We start from the raw sequence: 17,677 nt of genomic DNA, 5'->3' as shown, positions 1-17,677 counted from the left end.
CAATTGCCTGCCAGGTTGTTACCAGAGTACCAAGACAAACAAACACAATCCAAATGAAGGGATTTTATTTATAATACCAATTAGATAAGAAAAGTTAATTAGAGTTTGATATAAAATTTATGAATCCAAATTATACAATTATTAGTAATGTTCTTCCCTGACTACATTTGATAATGATTTATTTGTTTTCTACTTAGCATTCAGTTAGCACTAACTTATAAATACACACTTGCAAGTGCCGAGATATCTCTTTATTTCTACAATGGAAAGTCCCCATGTGCTAGGCACTGTGCTAGACTTGGTCCCTAATCTCATGGGCTGGGCGGAAGAAGATGAAATCACACTAATGCATGGATAATTATAAACCATGATGAGTGCCCTAAGGATGAAGAGCACAGCACAGGAGCTTTTCTGAGCTGGGACCTAAGGATGAAACAAAGTTAACACATCTTGCCCTCTGCCCCTCACCTGGAGGTTACTCTCTGCACTCAGGCACACACTCCTCTAAACCCTTAGACTGCATTACCTGGCAAGTCGTGGGATTCCTGTCCTGTTTGTAATCATACCCAGACATTCTCCCTGTTAAATGCTTGAGGTAAAATCCTTCTAGACCTGATCTGACCTGAATTTTAAATTGCAGAGCTTTGTCCAGTTACAGAGTTTTCTGCTTCTGCTGTTGACACTGAAGAACATCATATTTGCAGATTCAAAATAACAAAGTTTCGTGTTGGAGTGGCTGCCAACCCCCCAATGCTTCATTTAGGATGTGTGGTCCAAAGAGTTGAAGTATCCGCAGGTAGGGGAGGGTGCACAATAATGGCATGGCAGGGCAATGTGGGAGTGTCCAGGGGCTTTTAGCAGCAATGGGCTGGTGCTCCTGGAAAACTCTGTCCTGTTTATTACTCACAGATAAACTCCCTTTGCACCTTCATACAAACACCCTTACACCCTTCGTGTAAAATGTATACACTTAATTAGAAATATTAGGAAAAGAGTGATGAAGCAAGATGCCTGTGAACATCTAGGAAAAATTCAAGCCACAGAGAGAACAGAAGTAAAAGAAAAAAATGATGTAAATAGACATGGTTAAGACAGACACTGCACTTGGGAATGGATTGGATTCAAGGTTTAGTGAGGTCGTGTTAGGTTCTGAATGACTTTGAACAGGTGAAGTATCATCTTACAGAATTACAGCAATTACTGCAAGACACAACCCAAAACTTGTCCAAGGTCACCTGTCTTCTGAGTGACAGTCTAAATTCAAACTCATTCATCAAGAATTCTTTTTATATCATCACTTAAGTAGAAAATGTTGAAATTAAATGCATGATAAAAAATTCAGAGTTCTTTAGTGATGGCAGGAAAGGCTCATGGAGAAGGTCCTGGGTTGGGATGAAAGGTTCTAAGTTCTGGTCACAGAGGACCCTCAGCATAGCGAGAGGTTGGTAAGCCACACATCTTTAGACAGAACCAATTATTCCCAAGGTGAAGTAATGGGCTGTATGATATTTTAATGTAACCAATTCTCCAGGTAATCATCTCTGATTTAGAATCTTGATGGATGGGTAATGACCTTGCATTTTTCTTCAAAGAGAACCTTGTGGTTGGCTTCTTAATGTTCCCGTCTCTTTAATTAGTTTTAATCCTCATTTCCATAATAGCACACATTACATGTTTAACAAATATTAGTTTACTATCTTGACTTTTCTTCTTCCTAGACAAACATTTGATCAATTATAATGTCACATCAATTTAGTATCTGTGTAGAAAAGAAATATATGTAAATACTAGCTTCCAAGATATTTGCATAAGCAAGGAGAGAGCATTTAATCCTCATTACAACACTTTCAACACTGGAAGTCTGTATTATTATCACCATTTTACACCTGGAGAAACAGACACTCAAAACCAATGTCATGCAACATGTATCCCATTTGTTTACAATAAAATAAAAAAAAATAAAAAAAATAAAAAAAAAAACCAATGTCATATAACTCGGGTAACCCACAGAGTATTTGGCATGAAGTTATGGCAGTTTAATATCTAAGTCTGCTACCATCGGAGGAGGGTGGAATTTAATGGTGTTCCTCAGAACTGCCACATAATGATACAATTAGGGGATCTGTTTTACGTTAATCTTCCCACTCCTGTCACCAGATCATCCAGAACTTAGATCCTGCAGAACACAGCTGGCAGAGCAACCACAAACAGCAGAAAACAGGGAGGTGGTGAGCCAGCTGCAGCATCTCAAGCCACTGCTGAGCTAACAAGCAGAAGCTAAGGACTATGGAAAGGAGGGACAAGGCTCAAGAGTATGAGGGACAAGACCAACCAGGTGCAGAAAGAAAAGGAATCAGACTCCACCAGAGATAGATCATGAGGTATCAATCACATAGCAAGCAGGGTCTGGACATTAATATCTGGACATCTTGCATTTCTTTTAGTGCTAATTAAATATAACCATAGTTTTTCTATCAATTTGTACCTGGTTTTTAACACAGATGAAGGCTGACTCTTTCTATCTTCAGATCTGGTTATCATCTTCATAAGGCCCTAAATTAAAATACACCATGCAAGTCATGTTTCATGCCTCTCATTGAATATTCAAATAGCAAGAGGTACTAACAGGTGGCCACCAAGAACAGGTCCTTGATTTATTCACCATGGGACTGAGTATATAAGCTATAACTGGTGATTGGGGCAAGTTTGGAAGGAAATTATTTTAATGGAAGGAAAGGAAATGGAGAAGAGGGGAGTCTACAGAGACACTGTACGGGACCAATGTCCAGGGACCATACTACCAGGAAAAACAGAAACACCTAATGGAAGTTTTTTAAAGTTATTTTCTGGTATAAAATTGGTGCAAACATCCTACTCTACCCTCTAAGTCTCTTGAATAAAGTGTGTATTGACCCCCAATGCTTTTCCATTAATTAATTCTTATCCAGGATCATCAAGTGTTGAGCTGGTGTCCAGGTTGGTGCAGAAGCAGAAGTTCAGAGAGGTGGCATCCTCAACACAAGTGGGGCACTTCAGTGGGGGAAATATCCTTCATCACGCTTTGAGTCAAGATTCTAATGTTCTGGAATGGTGAGAAGGAGGTGAAGAAAAACAAAAGAGAAAATGAAGGGGAAAAGAGGGAGAAGGAAGGACGAGAGGGAGGGAGGAAGCGAGCAGTGCAGCCCATAGGGTTTGTTTCATTTCTCTTTGGATGTGCAGTTTCACAATTGAGCCTAAGTGTCTCCAGCCTCAAAGTTTTGTATTCTCTACTACACTGTATGCATACAACATAATCCTCATTTTCTAAGAGTCAATTCACTGCAAAACTCAGTCTGTGCAGATTTCAGAAAACAGAGTATATTAATCAGCTTTCTATTGGATTTCCATCACTATAATGAAATGACTGAGATAATCAACTTATAAAGAGATAAGGTTTATTTTGGCTCAGAGTTTTGGAGATTCCAGTTCATAGTCTATTAATCCCATTGCTTTAAGCATCTGATAAAGCAGCTGTTATGCAGGAAGCAATAAAGAAGAGGATGATCCAGGTTCCCACAATCCTTTTTGAGGACACATCCCCAATGAATAAGAACCTCCCATAAGTCCCACCTCCTAAAGATCCACACCAACACCATCTCCATTAGCACTACCCTAGGGACTGAGCCTTCAACATATGAACCTTTGAGAGACATTAATTATCTAAACCACATCACAGCGAAAACATAAATGGTTTCCCCATGACACAGTGAAAACACCTAAACTCTCAGGGAAAATTTCCCAGCCTCTCATCAAACAACTGGATACTATTGCCCTAACATTACTTTCTACTTCCTGGAACAGTCTAGTCTATCACTTCCTGTAGGTTGTCTCCTTCTCAACTTCCCTTCGCCTCACTTTCTGGTGACCAGTGTCCCTCACAGTTTTCAAGTCTCTGCAAGCACCATCCCACCCCTTCTGGACGGGGCTCCCAACTCACTTCCAATTCTCCTAGCTCTCTGCACATCTATTGCCTATCTCTATGTCTCAGTCACTTTAAGTCATCTGTGGCATGCGCCTTATAGACCTAGCATAGTGTACAGGCCTAACTGGATCCCAAAACATGTTGGTCTCTTTGAATTTAAAGATGAGGTGCCTGTGAATTTATTTGCAACAAACCTAAATAATTTGGCTCAACAAAGTGTTCCAAAAAGTTCTCCTGAAAGACAGAGAAACTCCTATTGCAATTACCTAACACTAAATTTAGACACTGCAATACCAGCATGGCTGGTTTATAAGCGGCTGCTAAAATACTGGTGCCTGACTCAGAGATGGCCTACCCAACCAGAAATGTGTTTCCTGCTAGATTCAACTAAAAGGATGAAATGATACACCAAAGGGTAAAGTGCCATCAATCTTGCTTCATACGGCAGCTCATCAGTGGTGGTCATGTGCCAGCCAGCTCCTGTGTAACAATAACCAGACCACTGGGTTGTTGAAGTGAGTCATGAGCTTGGGTGGGCACATGACAGAGGCTTAGTAGTAGTTGCCCTGGGAGATGTGCATGGGGAGATATCTATGGGATTCTAGTCTTTTGGCCAAGGTCCTCCTTACCCTGGAAGAAACCACAACTCCAGCAGACTCCAGGTCCCTCGGGTTTATGGGTATCAAATGTGCTCAGGACTTAAAAATACAGCACCCGCCTCTTCCTGACGCTTTCACTCGCCCAGAGAAGATTCCATCTTCTCAGGAAGTACTGATGGAAATAGAGAGTAGTAAGATAAATGAAGTGCCCCACCAAATGAAATGATAGCCATTTATTCAGTGAGCACTTACACCCAAAAGGAAGCAAACATAAAATTACAAAGTGGTTTACGTCCTCTCCCTTATTTGCTATGGCCAACATTATTCTTCAGGGCTGAGCACTTCTTTAAAAGGCCTCAATGAACTTCACAGATGGTATCCGGACACAAACATCCCTAACAATAGAGTGGATACTTCCGAGTGCTACATTGTGTCCTTGCTTTAACAGGCTTCTTCAAGTTCAATATTACTTGAACTTGAGAAAGGAAGTTTTTGAAGCAAGAAGGTAGGCTAGAGAGATAGGTAGAAAGACAGGAAGATGGAAAGTCCAGAAAGAAAGACAGCAAAAAGATAGCAACAGGGAGAGAGGGAAATGGAGTCAGAGGCATACATGGAGACAGAATGACGTACAGAAGGATACACAAAGGATGTACAGCAGAGCAAGCTGATAGACTACCCAGGCTGGTTCAAAACTGCTTCCATCACAGCCCCAGGGCTGCCCTGGGTTCAATGGCATCTGAGACCTTTTTCTTTCTCCTGAACATTACTCTCCCTCTGCTGTCCTGCCACTCCCTGTCCTCTTCCCTCTCTCAAAACGTATCAGCCCTCCAAGGCCTAGTGCCCGAGTGAGTCCAGCCTGGAGTGGAAGCAACGAGGAGAGGCTTCTCAAAGTGACAGAGGAAGAAACAGACTCCAGAAAAGAGAGCACAGGAACAGAAAGGTCCTGGGGAAAAGATGGGCTGCTGCTGTGACAAGGATGGTATCTCTAGGGAGCCATTTTCATGTTCCAGAGTAAGCGTGATGAGAGCAGGTATGGGCATGGGGCTTCCCTTGCATGGGGCCAGACTTCTCAGGAGGTGAGCAAGAGGCCTTTCCCTATTTCTCTTTGTAACCCTGATGCCAGCCATCTGGAGACCTCTGAGTCCCCCATTCATAAGGCTGATCCTTCCTTTTAATATTCAAATGATGGTGACTTATAGTTAGCAAATAGAGCTTAAGTCACAATAACCTGCAACTTACCTGCAAATGATTCCATAAGAAAATAATAAAATAAGTAATAAATTTTTAAAAACATGTAAAGAAAAATAAATAAAATATGACAATAGGCTAATAATGCATGACTGTGGTAGACATATAGGAAGTCAGAGTGCTATGCTTTTAATATTTTAGGATTAGCTTTCATTAATAAAAAGTTAGAATAGAACTACCACATGATCCAGCGATTCCTCTATTGGGTGTATATCCAAAGGAAAGGAAATATGTATGTCAAAGAGGTACCTCCAAGTTGATGTTCAATGCAGAACTATTTACAGTAGTCAATATATGGAATTAACCTGAGTGTCCATCAACAGATGAGTGGATAAAGAAAATAAAATATAAATACACAGGTGGAATATTTCTCAGCCATGAAAAAGAATGAAATCTTGTCATTCAAAACAATAGGAATGAGCCTGTTAAGGAGTGAGTCTTAAAATTATATTAGTGAAATGAGACAGGAACAGAAAGGCCAAAAGGGCATGTTCTCACTTCCATATGGAAGTTTAAAAAGTTGATCTCAGAAAAATAGAGAGTACACTAGCATTTAATCAGAGGCAGGGAAGGGGAGGAAGAGGAAGGAAAATGGTTAATAGGTACAGGGGTGCAGTTGAATAAGCAGAATAACTTCTAATGCTATAGCACATAGGATAACTATGCTTGAAAAGAATTCATTTTAAATTTTAATTAGCTAATAGAGAGGATTTCAAATGTTACCAACAGAAAGAAATGACAAATGTTTGAGGTGATGGATATGCCAACTACCCAGATTTGATCATATATACATCATATAAACATATATATGTTGTATCTATGTTTTCAAACTTATACTGTACCCCATAAATATTTAAAAATATTGTGTCAATTAAAATTTTTAAATGAACTTTATAAAGCTGAGCTTTTTTTATTAGAGCTTTATGGTTATACATAGTAGTTGAGTTCATCCTGACAGACTCACACATGCACAGAGATCCATTTGAGTTCACAATCCTCCCCACTTTTCCCTCCCATTCTCCTTCCCTTCTCCCTCCTCAGCTAGACTTCCTTCACCCATCTCAATTTGTATTTGATAGGTCTCTGATGGAATCTTATCCCTCCCTCCCCCTTTCCTTTATTTTACTCTAGCTCCTACATATGAGATAAGACATTCCACCTTTGGGTTTCTGACTTTGGCTTATTTCACTTAGCACGGTATTCTCCATTTCCATCCATTTACAAAAAATGCCATAATTTCATTCTTTTTAATGGATTGTGTATCTATCCCTATTTTTAAATAATAAAAATTTAAAAGAAATTTTTAAGTTGGCATTTGAAAAAAATAAAAATGAGAAAGAAGTGGGTGCAGCCTGTTTTCCCAGGAAGGGTGGGAACCCAGAGGGTGAGAACCCAGCTCCCTCTCCTGTTTCTCTTCCGCTGTTGTTTATGCTGTGTGTTTGGAGTTCTTCTTGACCCTTCCACCAGGCTGCCAAATCCGCTGCCTCTCTTTGATTTTGCATTTGCTGGTCCTGCCTTCTCCCCACCCATGTTGACCCCAGCATGGAATACAACCTCTTCTTCCTTGCTGCACACAAAGCCCCCATCCACAGCATTGGCAACATCACTTTTACTAACAATTCCAAGGCAAAGACTAGGGGGAGTTTCTCCATTGCAGAACACCGAAGGATAAATGAAAAGTGACCCAGTCATTCTATAGTATCTGTAGGGAGATTGGTTTCAGGATCCCAGTGGATACCAAAATCCAGGATACTAATGTCCCTATTATAAAAATGGTGTAATATATTCACATAGCCCATGCACATTCTCCTGTATCCTTTAAATCACTCCATATTACTTACTGCAGTTAATATATACACTATGTAAACAGTTGTTAAACAGGACTGTTTAGGGAATAATGATAAGGGGGGAAAAGTCTGTACATGTTCAGTACAGATATGTTTGTCAAATCTTTTCAATTCACCATTGGTTGGATCTATAGATATGGAACCCGAATGTAGTTTGAAAACAAAACTTACAAAACCTCAGTTTGCCCTTATAGTTTAAAAATGAATAACATACTTTAACATCTTATTCTTATGGTAATATTTCTTTAAAACTGGGAAAACTGAAGGGCAGTCATTGCTGATATTCGAAGTTCCCCTGCCACTCCTGCACCAGAAGGTCCAGCTGTGTTTATTCTGGTCATCTCTTCTCAAGACCCTGTGGCTATCATGCCGTTCAGCTGGTTCTCTTGCCCCCTCCACCCCCACCTCCCTGTGTCCACACAAACATTTCTTATGCAGAGCCACTCGGTTCTCTCTCTATTCTGCCCTCTGCTTCTAAATCATGTGTCTGTGTGTAAGTTAGGAGGGGAGCTGCCCCCTATAGAGCTACATATCTATTAATTCATTTGGTTAAGGGAAAATTCATGTGCCCCCTGAGAGCAATTATGCTAGCAGAGGGCAGAAGCCTCGATGCGGTGTTTGTTTTAAATAGCAATTTTTTAAACTCTTGCTTCTCGAAACTGTTAACTTCACCAAAGAACCCTATTTAAAATGTGGCACTCAGTACCAATTTGTATGGGAACTTGGTCTTGGAAGACTGCCACAGGAAAGCAGTCCTATTTAAAATGAGCTATAAGAATGCTACTGCCATTGTATTTTCCTGGGTCGCTGACCTGGGAGAGGACAATTGAGAAAATGTAAAGGAGTCCACCTCCAGTCTATTTTCCCAACCCAGTTATCTGCCCAACTATCATCTGTATTCTTGACTCAGCCCTCCTGCTGACAGCACTATTCAGTCTCAGTCTATTCAGTTTTTTTGGACCCAGATCTCACCCCCACTTTGGGACTTTACTTGGTTCTTTCCTTTGTCAGGATGCAGAACCTATTCTAGGTCCACCCTCTCGTGGGAATCTCTGCTTTCTGAGCATCACCTCCAAGGTTCAGACTCATGAACAGGACTCAGTGGCCTCTGTTCCTCATATGGTTTTTGGCATCCGAAACCTTCACAAGCAACATTCAGGATCAGGTCCCTGTTCCTGTCATTTCTTCCTCGACCACTACAACTCTCACAGGATGTTTCTAGCCAGAGTCTAATTTCAATTCTCCGATTTGGGAAGAGGCCAGCACTCTCTCTTCCTCACTTCTGGAAATTTAGACCACCAGAAAGAACCACTAAAGTATTAATGGCTTAAGACCAGTGAAAGGCCTCCTTGTTCTGACCAAGATTATCTTGGGGTCTTTTGTTGCAATGAAATAGAAACTTCAGGAGAATAAGAAATAGAAATTTATTCAAAGGTCTCACTCTCCAGTGCCCTAATAAATGAAGTACCAGACAACATTTTATTTATTGATTTTCAAAATTTTTGCAATACTGTGGATCAAACCCAGGAGCACTCTGCCTCTGAGCTACATCCCCAGCCCTTTTTATTTTTTTGAGGCAGGGTCTCATCTATGTTACCAAGCTACCCTGGTCTTCAACTTGGATCCTCCTACCTCAACCTCCCAAGTAACTGGAATTACAATTGTGTACTATCATGCCTGGCTACTAGGTAACACCTGCACAAACACACATGAACAAAGGTAGGCTTCTTCCACCACAGAGCAATCCAGCTCCAGAGCTGCACAGCACCACAGTGGGCAAAGCCACCAAAACTATGAGTAGCCTGTGCAACTCTTACCAGGGCAAGACATCGCCACTCACTGATTATTTTATTTGGACCAAAATTTACTGTCATAAATTTATTTTACCAGATTTGGACACTCTGGGACAAATTTCATCCTAATTTTGGTGAAATATGACGGCAAATAAGCATGATTTCTAAACATTTTTATTCCAGGATTTGCCAAAGTTACATGTTCTCCTTTGTTGTTGTAATTTAGTCTATCTGCAGGGGAAATTTAGACCTCATTGAATCTTTTCAAAAGGTCTGCAGTTAAACCATGGACTGTTAATCTCACCTACCCCAATGGAGCCAGGAGGTCTCCTATAATAATTACATGCCAGAAAGTGTCATTATTCTAAGAGCAAGGGTATCATGGTTTAAGAAAACTTCCTCCTGCCCCATGCTCTTATGGGCACACCCCTGTGGTCTCTTCAATGGCTATTCCCAGGCTGCAATCTCTTCCTCTTGGGTCAGTCAAAGTCCTTTCCTTAGATTGGTATAACAACTCAGGAGAGAGAGATCTTTCTTCTCTCTTGAGGTAAGATTCACATACTATAGGTCCGGTGTCACCAGCCATCCTTATCGTCACTGCATGTCCCTAGCTCACCTGCAAAAAGAATGAACCCAACACAAACAAGAGAAACAAAGGTAAGTGACATCCACAGTGTGGAAGTCTCAGTTTCAGAAACCCTCGGCCTCCCCAAAGCTCTGCTGTGAGGTGGTGTTTTCCTTACCTGATGTTGGTTGTGACTTTCTGAACTACCCTAATTACACCAATAAATGCTTGGATGGACTCAAGCTGACTTTCTATCCCTTTGCACTCCAAGAAGCCTAACTAGCCAATGGCCCATAATTTATCTTGATCTTTGACATAATTACTAGGCACCAGGAATTGTGTCAGGCCTTGAGGGAATTGAAATAAATAGGATGGCTTCCACCCTTAAAGTGTTCAGAATCCAGGGGCAAGAGGCAGATGGGTGGCTCTCCTTCCTCTGAGTTCCAGGTTCCTAGAGTTCCCACCCTGTGTGTCAAAGACTCATGCAGATAATGTGCCATCATAATCTGTTCCCTGGGGGCAACTATTTCCCTGGGCCCCTTGCATTTCTACCATCTGATGCAATCATAAAGACCCAGTGAAGACTTATTATGGGAATAAGTAGTGTTATGGTTTAGATGTGAAGTGTCCCCCAAAAGCTCATGTGTGACAATGCAAGGAAGTTTAGAAGTGAAATGATTGAGTTATGAGAACTTTCGCCTACTCTGTGATTCATTACTCCACTGATATTGATTAACTGGGTGGTGACTAGGCCGGTAGGGTGTGACCAGAGGAGGTAGGTCGCTGAGGGCATGCCTTTAGGGTTTATATTTTGTTGCTGGTAAGCAAAGCTCTCTCTGATTCTCTGTTGCCATGTCCTGAGTTGCTTTCCTCCTTCACATCCTTCTGATGTTTTGCCTCACTTGGGGCCAGAGTTATGGAGTTGGTCATCTATGGACGGAGAACTCTGAGACCATGAGCCCTAAACACACTTTCCTTCCTCTGTGTTGTTTTTGCCTAGTCTTTTGGTTATAGCAATGAAAAAAATTCATTAAAACACATGGCATGTAGTAACAATAACAATAATGGCACTTTGTGATTTCAAAGTTCTTTCAGCTATCCTATATAAAATATCAAGGATGCTCAGTTAGGAGCTATTTATAATAGAAAGTCATTTATTATGTATCACAGTCAGGTAAAAACATCCTTTAAAGCTTTCAGCATTCTTTTCTTTTATCTAATGTTAATTTGGGTTTTTTAATAAGCTTCCTCACTGGGAAAAGAACGCGCTGATGTCTGGGAACTAGGGAGGGGAAAAGGGTATTAAAGAACCTGGTCAACTTGTTTCCGTTTTCTGAAAACACAAATTCCTATGTGCTGAAGAGACAGCTCAGGGCCCCAGGGAGAGAATGACCTGCTCCTCCAACGGTGAGCTGGCAATCGAAGTCCAGGATCTGAGGATCTACAAAGCTAAGGACTCATTCTTTCATTCTGGAGACTCCATTGCATGTCAGTGGTGTGCCAGGCATTATTGTAATAGTCATGACTGTCCCCACTCTCCAGCGTTTACAACCTAGTAGTTTTCAAATGGACTTGTCCCCTAGAATTGCCTGGAGAACTTTAAAAAATATTGGTCCCTGGATCCCACCCCTATATGAGTCTAATGTGCAGGCAACGTTGAGAGCCACTGGTCGAAGGGGAGTGGAGGAAGAATGAGCAGAGAATTACTAGCAGAGGATTAAGCACATGATGAAATAGAACTACACGAGGGCCTCACAAGAGGCTTCCCAGAGGAGGCACATCTCAGCATAGACTCAAACAGTCTGATGATATTGGAAAGATGGGAGAAGAAAGTTCTGGTCAAAAAGAGGAGAAAATAAATGCCAAGAATACACCCTGAAAAGAGAGAGAGCCTGGTGAGTTGGAGAGCATAAAAAAAGACCTTATAGAAAGGAAGAACTAGCAGAGGCCAGCATCAAAACACAGAAATTTAAAATTTGAGAGCATTTCTGAAGGCAGTGGGGAGAAATTACAAAGTCTGCACCAAGAGAATGGCAAAGCAATCACCCTGTTTACACCTCGATTATCAGAATCATTCTGAGGGCCAAACCCGCAGAGAGAAGCAGCCTGGTAACAGCATGGTTAATGTGCGTAGATCATTGTGTTAATGATTTATTAGTTTGCTTTTTAAAATCTTGTCCCTATCTAGTCATCATGTTTGATATATTCATATGCTTCTTTTTCTCCCCAGGAGACCAAAGCCACTGCATCATCTCATTAACCTTCACTCACCATTTCTGTAGGAGACAGCAAGGTAAATTATATTAGGGGAAAATTGGAAACACTTAAAGTTTGAAAGACTTGCCAAAAACTCAGTGTGATAAGCTGAGAAAACGCCAAGTTCTGGGGCTGCTTTTTCCCCCTGATTCTGAAGCTTCGATTCATCTGCAAGATGACATTGTCGAGAAGAAGAGGTCAGCTCTGAGCATCTGCAGAGCAGGGCAGCGCTGAGCTTCAAGCTAACCTGCACTTAGAAAAGAAATCAGAGGGGAACAAAATTGCTTTTGCTCAGGGAAACTCTTCCAATTTCAGTTCCAGGGGAAGTAGTTAATTCATGAACCGAGCTGTGAGAAAAATGATTGCATTGGATCCCAGAGGAAAATGATCCAGCCAACTCTCCCACCGCTAATAAAAGACTTAGGTTATTTTACATCTGCCCTCATGGGGAAGGGTCTAGATATTGCTTATCTAAACCTAAAACACTTTGGATTTGATTTGACCTGGTAGAGTTTTTGCTAACTCAGCACCCCATGTTGAGGTGAGCTCATTTATTCAGGTTTGAATCAAATCAATTGTATTTCCCAACAAACTACCAACTCTCATATGCCCAAATCTGATTTTTCTGCTGCTCTTACCTCAAGTCACCTCTCACCTGAGCACTTGACAAAAGCGCTTCAGAGTTTACCTTTTAATTCCAGCACTGAGCTCATCTCACTGCCTGAGTGCAGAAAAAAAAAAAAAAAAAAAAAAGTCTGAGTATAGATTGAAACAGTGCCTCTTAAACTATGACATGCCCCCCAAATAACCTGTGGATCTTGTTAACATGCAAGGTATGGGTCTGAGGGAGGCCTCAGGTTCTGCATTTCCAAAAAGCTTCCCAGTGATACTGAAGCTGCTAGTCCATGAACCACACTTTTCCTCTACCTTTCCTAAAGCTCTGAGATGATTCCTCCTCTCAAAATGATCTCCCCCATCAGCCTGCTTCGATTTTCAGTATTAGAGAGAGGATCTTCTGGGTCTGAAAGGCCTCTGCCCTTCTATAGTCTCCTTTAAAAAATGTTCTCCCTGGAGGATTAATATTTGATACTCTCTCTCAGCTAACAGTATCAGGGATTAGGTTTCAATTGGTTGAAATCCAAACCAAAATGGAATAAGTTAGGACTGTGGATACTGAGAGGAAAAAGTCAGCAGGAAACAAAGGAACCCATTGGTGACGCATCCTCCCTGATAAAAGGGAAACAAACAAAAAAACGAAGACACAGGAACTTCAGATCAGAGGATGTCACTCACAACACACTGGAAAGTTACAGCCTTGGAGCTAAATCACACTTCTGTCCCCAGACTGGAGCCCAATTATGTAGCCTTCTGTATCTGTGTCCTAACCTGCAAAATGGAAATGACGATGCCTATCCCATCCTACCCTGAGGATTAAGAATGGAATATTTAATCTTAGATGTGGCTAAACAAATAGTATGGTAACTGCTCATTATTCCAAATGCAGTCAAAAATGTATTTAATGCCTGTAAAGTTTGAAAAATTCCAATTAGCAGGAAGGGGTGTGAAGGGAACACAGTCAATTACTCAATTTTCCAACTCTTTCTCTGTCATTTTTCCTCCTCTATCTTGTGTTTCTTGATGATCTTCTTTCACTCCTTTATTTGATGCTTTGTTCTTTCCCTAGTGAAAACCTACTAGGGAAATGTCTTATTCAAGAAGAAAAAAACACTAGAAGCTATCATAGATTCCTACTGGGATAGCTTACTTAATTAGAAGGCAACACTGGGAACTGAATACTTCACCTGCCCTTTAGGAACTGACCTTGGACAAGTATATGTTCTCACTCTTGGTTTTCTATTCTCTAAAACAGAAGCAATGATGGCTATCTCAAGGGTCATTGTGAGGCTTCAATGGAATATTGCATGTGGCCACTCCTTCACTGTAAATTGTAATCCCTCTGCATGAACCCCCATCAATGTACCTTGTATCTAATGGACATGTTCCTTAAGAGCAAACAGACCAAGCTAAAGGTTGATTCTAACCTTATTTCCTCATGTCTTTCCAAACTTGAAATGTCCACTCCTGTTCTTTCAACCCTTGCCCAAGCTAATGCTGTTAACTGTTCCCCAATCCGCAGCAATTCATAGGACGGATAGTGGAGAAGCTGAGTTGAATATGTTTTAGAGCTGTTCTTTTTAAACAATAGGTCTAAACAGGGCAAATTCAAATTTCTAAGGGGGCAGCATTTCAGCTACTCAGCCTCTAATGGAAGCTGCTCTCAAAAGCTGGAGGTATCAGGAGTAACATTCTGGCAGAGTTTAATGAGACATGGAGAGGGACTCCCCTTTTCCCCTAGAACTCTAATAGCCTTGAGCCAAGAATCAAAAGCAAAATTGCCAACATATGTTTTGTTTCCCATCAAATGATGTTCCATTTAGGCCATGATGATGTTTCTAAAATCCTATTTAATATAAATTTTGTTTTATATGGGTTAACAGATGGGGCCTGAAAGCTACAGAGCAAAATGGCTATACAGTATGTTATAAGTCACACTGGTAGGATGACAGGCTCCATGTGTTTGTGTAGCTTAGGGAGATATTAAAAAATATAAAGAAAATCAGGTTAACACATAGGTGTTTTTAAAGTGAAAAAAAATCATAATTTGGATGTCTAGGGACTGTTGATCTGATTTTTTTTTTTTTTTGAGAGGAAATGAAATGTTGAGATATCACTTGGATAGAGAATAGCATTTCCATTATCTCAACCTCTTTGAGCCCAGTTTTCTCATTCATAAAATGAGGCTTATTTTAGGCCAAAGACAGCAAAGAGATTTCACTTTATGTGCTATCTCTACCCATAGCAGTTGCTGCTGTTAGGACTAGCCTGAGAAGCATGAGGCTCTGACTTAGTTTTCTCCAGAAAAAGAACCAATAAAGCAGGCGTGTGTGTGTGTGTGTGCACGTGCACAGGTACACATGCACATGCACACATTCAATTATTATAAGGTATTGGTTCACGTTATTGTAAATTCTGAGAAGTCTGCTATGTAAAAGCTGGACACCTAGGACAGCCAGCACCAAAATCTAGGCCTGAGAGCAGGCAAGCTAATGATGTACATCAGCTGATTCTGAGACCCAGAATCACCAAGGTCAGGAGATCCATGTCCAGCTCAAGCAGGCAGGCAAGAAGAGAGTGAGGCCAAAATTCCCCTGCCTTTTTATTCTATTCAATCCCTCAATATATCAGATAAAGTCCACTCCTATCAGGGAGGACCATCTACTTTTAGTCTGCTGATTCAAATTCTAATCTCTTTGGAAATGCCCTTCCAGAAACACCCAGAAATTATATTTAATCAGATATCTGATCATCTCATGGCCCAGTGAAGTTGACACATGAAATTAACCATTATAGGTTCTATCTGATGTCACAATAATTAATACAGTGATGTGTCATTTAACAATAGCAATACGTTCTGAACAATGCACCATGGAGTGATTTTATTGTGTGAACATCACAGAGTGTACTTAGAAAACCTAAGATGGCTATAATATCACTAAGCAATATAATCATTATGGATCCACTGTCATATGTGTGTTCCATTGTTGACCCAAACATTGTTATGTAGCAAAAGACTGTATCTGTCATGAATCTAGAGTAGAATCTGTTAGAGTTTTAGCCAAATGCTTGCAGCCCATGTGAATTAGATAGTTGCTGAAGTTCTTTGCATTCTTAATAATCATTGGACCTAATTTATCCTCCACAAGACAAGGGCACATGTAGAAGGGAAGCAATTGAATATTAAATAGAATATTAGGTTGTTGAGTTAGTCAGCTTTCCATCATTGTGACCGAAAGACCTGAAAAGAAAAACTTAGAAGAGGAAAGATTTATTTTGGCTCATAGTTTCACAGGTTCAGTCCATGGTCGGCTAACTTCACATCCCTAGGCTCCAGATAAGACAGAACATCATGACAGAAGGGCATGGTGGAGGAAAGCAGCACAGAACACAGCTCAGAACATGGCAACCAGGAAGCAGAGAAAGAGAGGGAGGGAGGGAGAGAGAGAGAGAGAGAGAGAGAGAGAGAGAGAGAGAGAGAGAGAGAGAGAGAGAAACAAGTCACCATGGGCAAAATATAAACCCTGAAGGTATATCCCCAGTGACCCACCTGATCCAGTCACACCCTCCTTTCCATATTAGTGGATTAATGCACTGATTACAGCTCTCATAATCTGATCACTTCACCTCTGAACATTCTTGCATCATCTCACACAGGAACTTTTGTGGAATATCCTAACAGTTGAGAAGCCCAAGAGAGCATACGGTTACATAGAAATCATCGAAGAGTATAGTTTTGACTAATAGACTTTCTGAAAGTCGACCCAGCAATATGTGTGACACAAAGACCAAAAAAAAAAAAAAATGCTCACTTGTTTTTTAAAAAAAAGATGTAGGTGTTCACAAGTCTCTCATTCTCTCAGCAACTATAATGGCTTGAGTAATGGTCTCCGAAATGGTATACCCATTTCCTAAATCCCAAATCCCAGAATTTGCAATTGTAACATTTCTAAAATGGCTCTTTGTAGAAGTAATTTTAAAAATTTGGATCATTCGGGATCACACCAGTGGGTATTCAATCCAAGACAGTGTTCTCATAAGAGACAGAAAAAGGGGAGGGACTGAGACAATATGGAGAAAGTTGGGGTAATGCAGCCAAGGAAGCCCAGGAGCATTGACAACCACTAGAAGCTGAAAGAGGCAAGGAAGGATTCTCCTCTAGAGCATTAGGAGGTTGCACCTGCCAATGACTTTGACTTTGGACTTTTGTCCTCCAGAACTGTGAGAGAATAATTCTCTGTTGTTTAAAGTCATTGGATTTGAGAAAACTTTATAGTAGCTATAAGAAACTAATCCAGCAACCTACAGAGTAGTGGTGGCCACAGAGTGGCCCAAGCTGGCTTTGTTCAGAGGACACTGGCACAGATGCCCACCTTCCTTCCCCTTCCTCTGCCCTTCAGACTCCCTTCTTGCCCAGAGTCATCTCTGCATCTCTCAAACAATGAACCCTGGCATGAATTCCTCTAAATCTTGCCACTAACCTGCACCATCTTGCCTTTGATGGACTTCATCCAGGCCAACCCTCAATACTACCTTGACCTTGACCAAATCTTACAATCTAACTCAGCTACCAGCCAATCAAGTCCTACAATCTAACTTAGCTACCAGCCTAATCATCCATCATTAATTCTACTTGCACAGCATGCTCATGGCCACATTGGAGATCATACTGCCAAGCTAGACTTCCTCCCCTTTGTTACCCAAATGATAACGTAAACTGCACACACAAATACAGCCCAACTCTGCCAGCATTTGGCATCTGAGGAATGGAGCAAGACAAGGAGTGCCACAGT

Source organism: Sciurus vulgaris, assembly GCF_902686455.1.
Source record: "Sciurus vulgaris genome assembly, chromosome: 8".
In the NCBI taxonomy this organism is placed as follows: domain Eukaryota; kingdom Metazoa; phylum Chordata; class Mammalia; order Rodentia; family Sciuridae; genus Sciurus; species Sciurus vulgaris.
Note: the sequence above shows the minus strand (reverse complement) of the source record.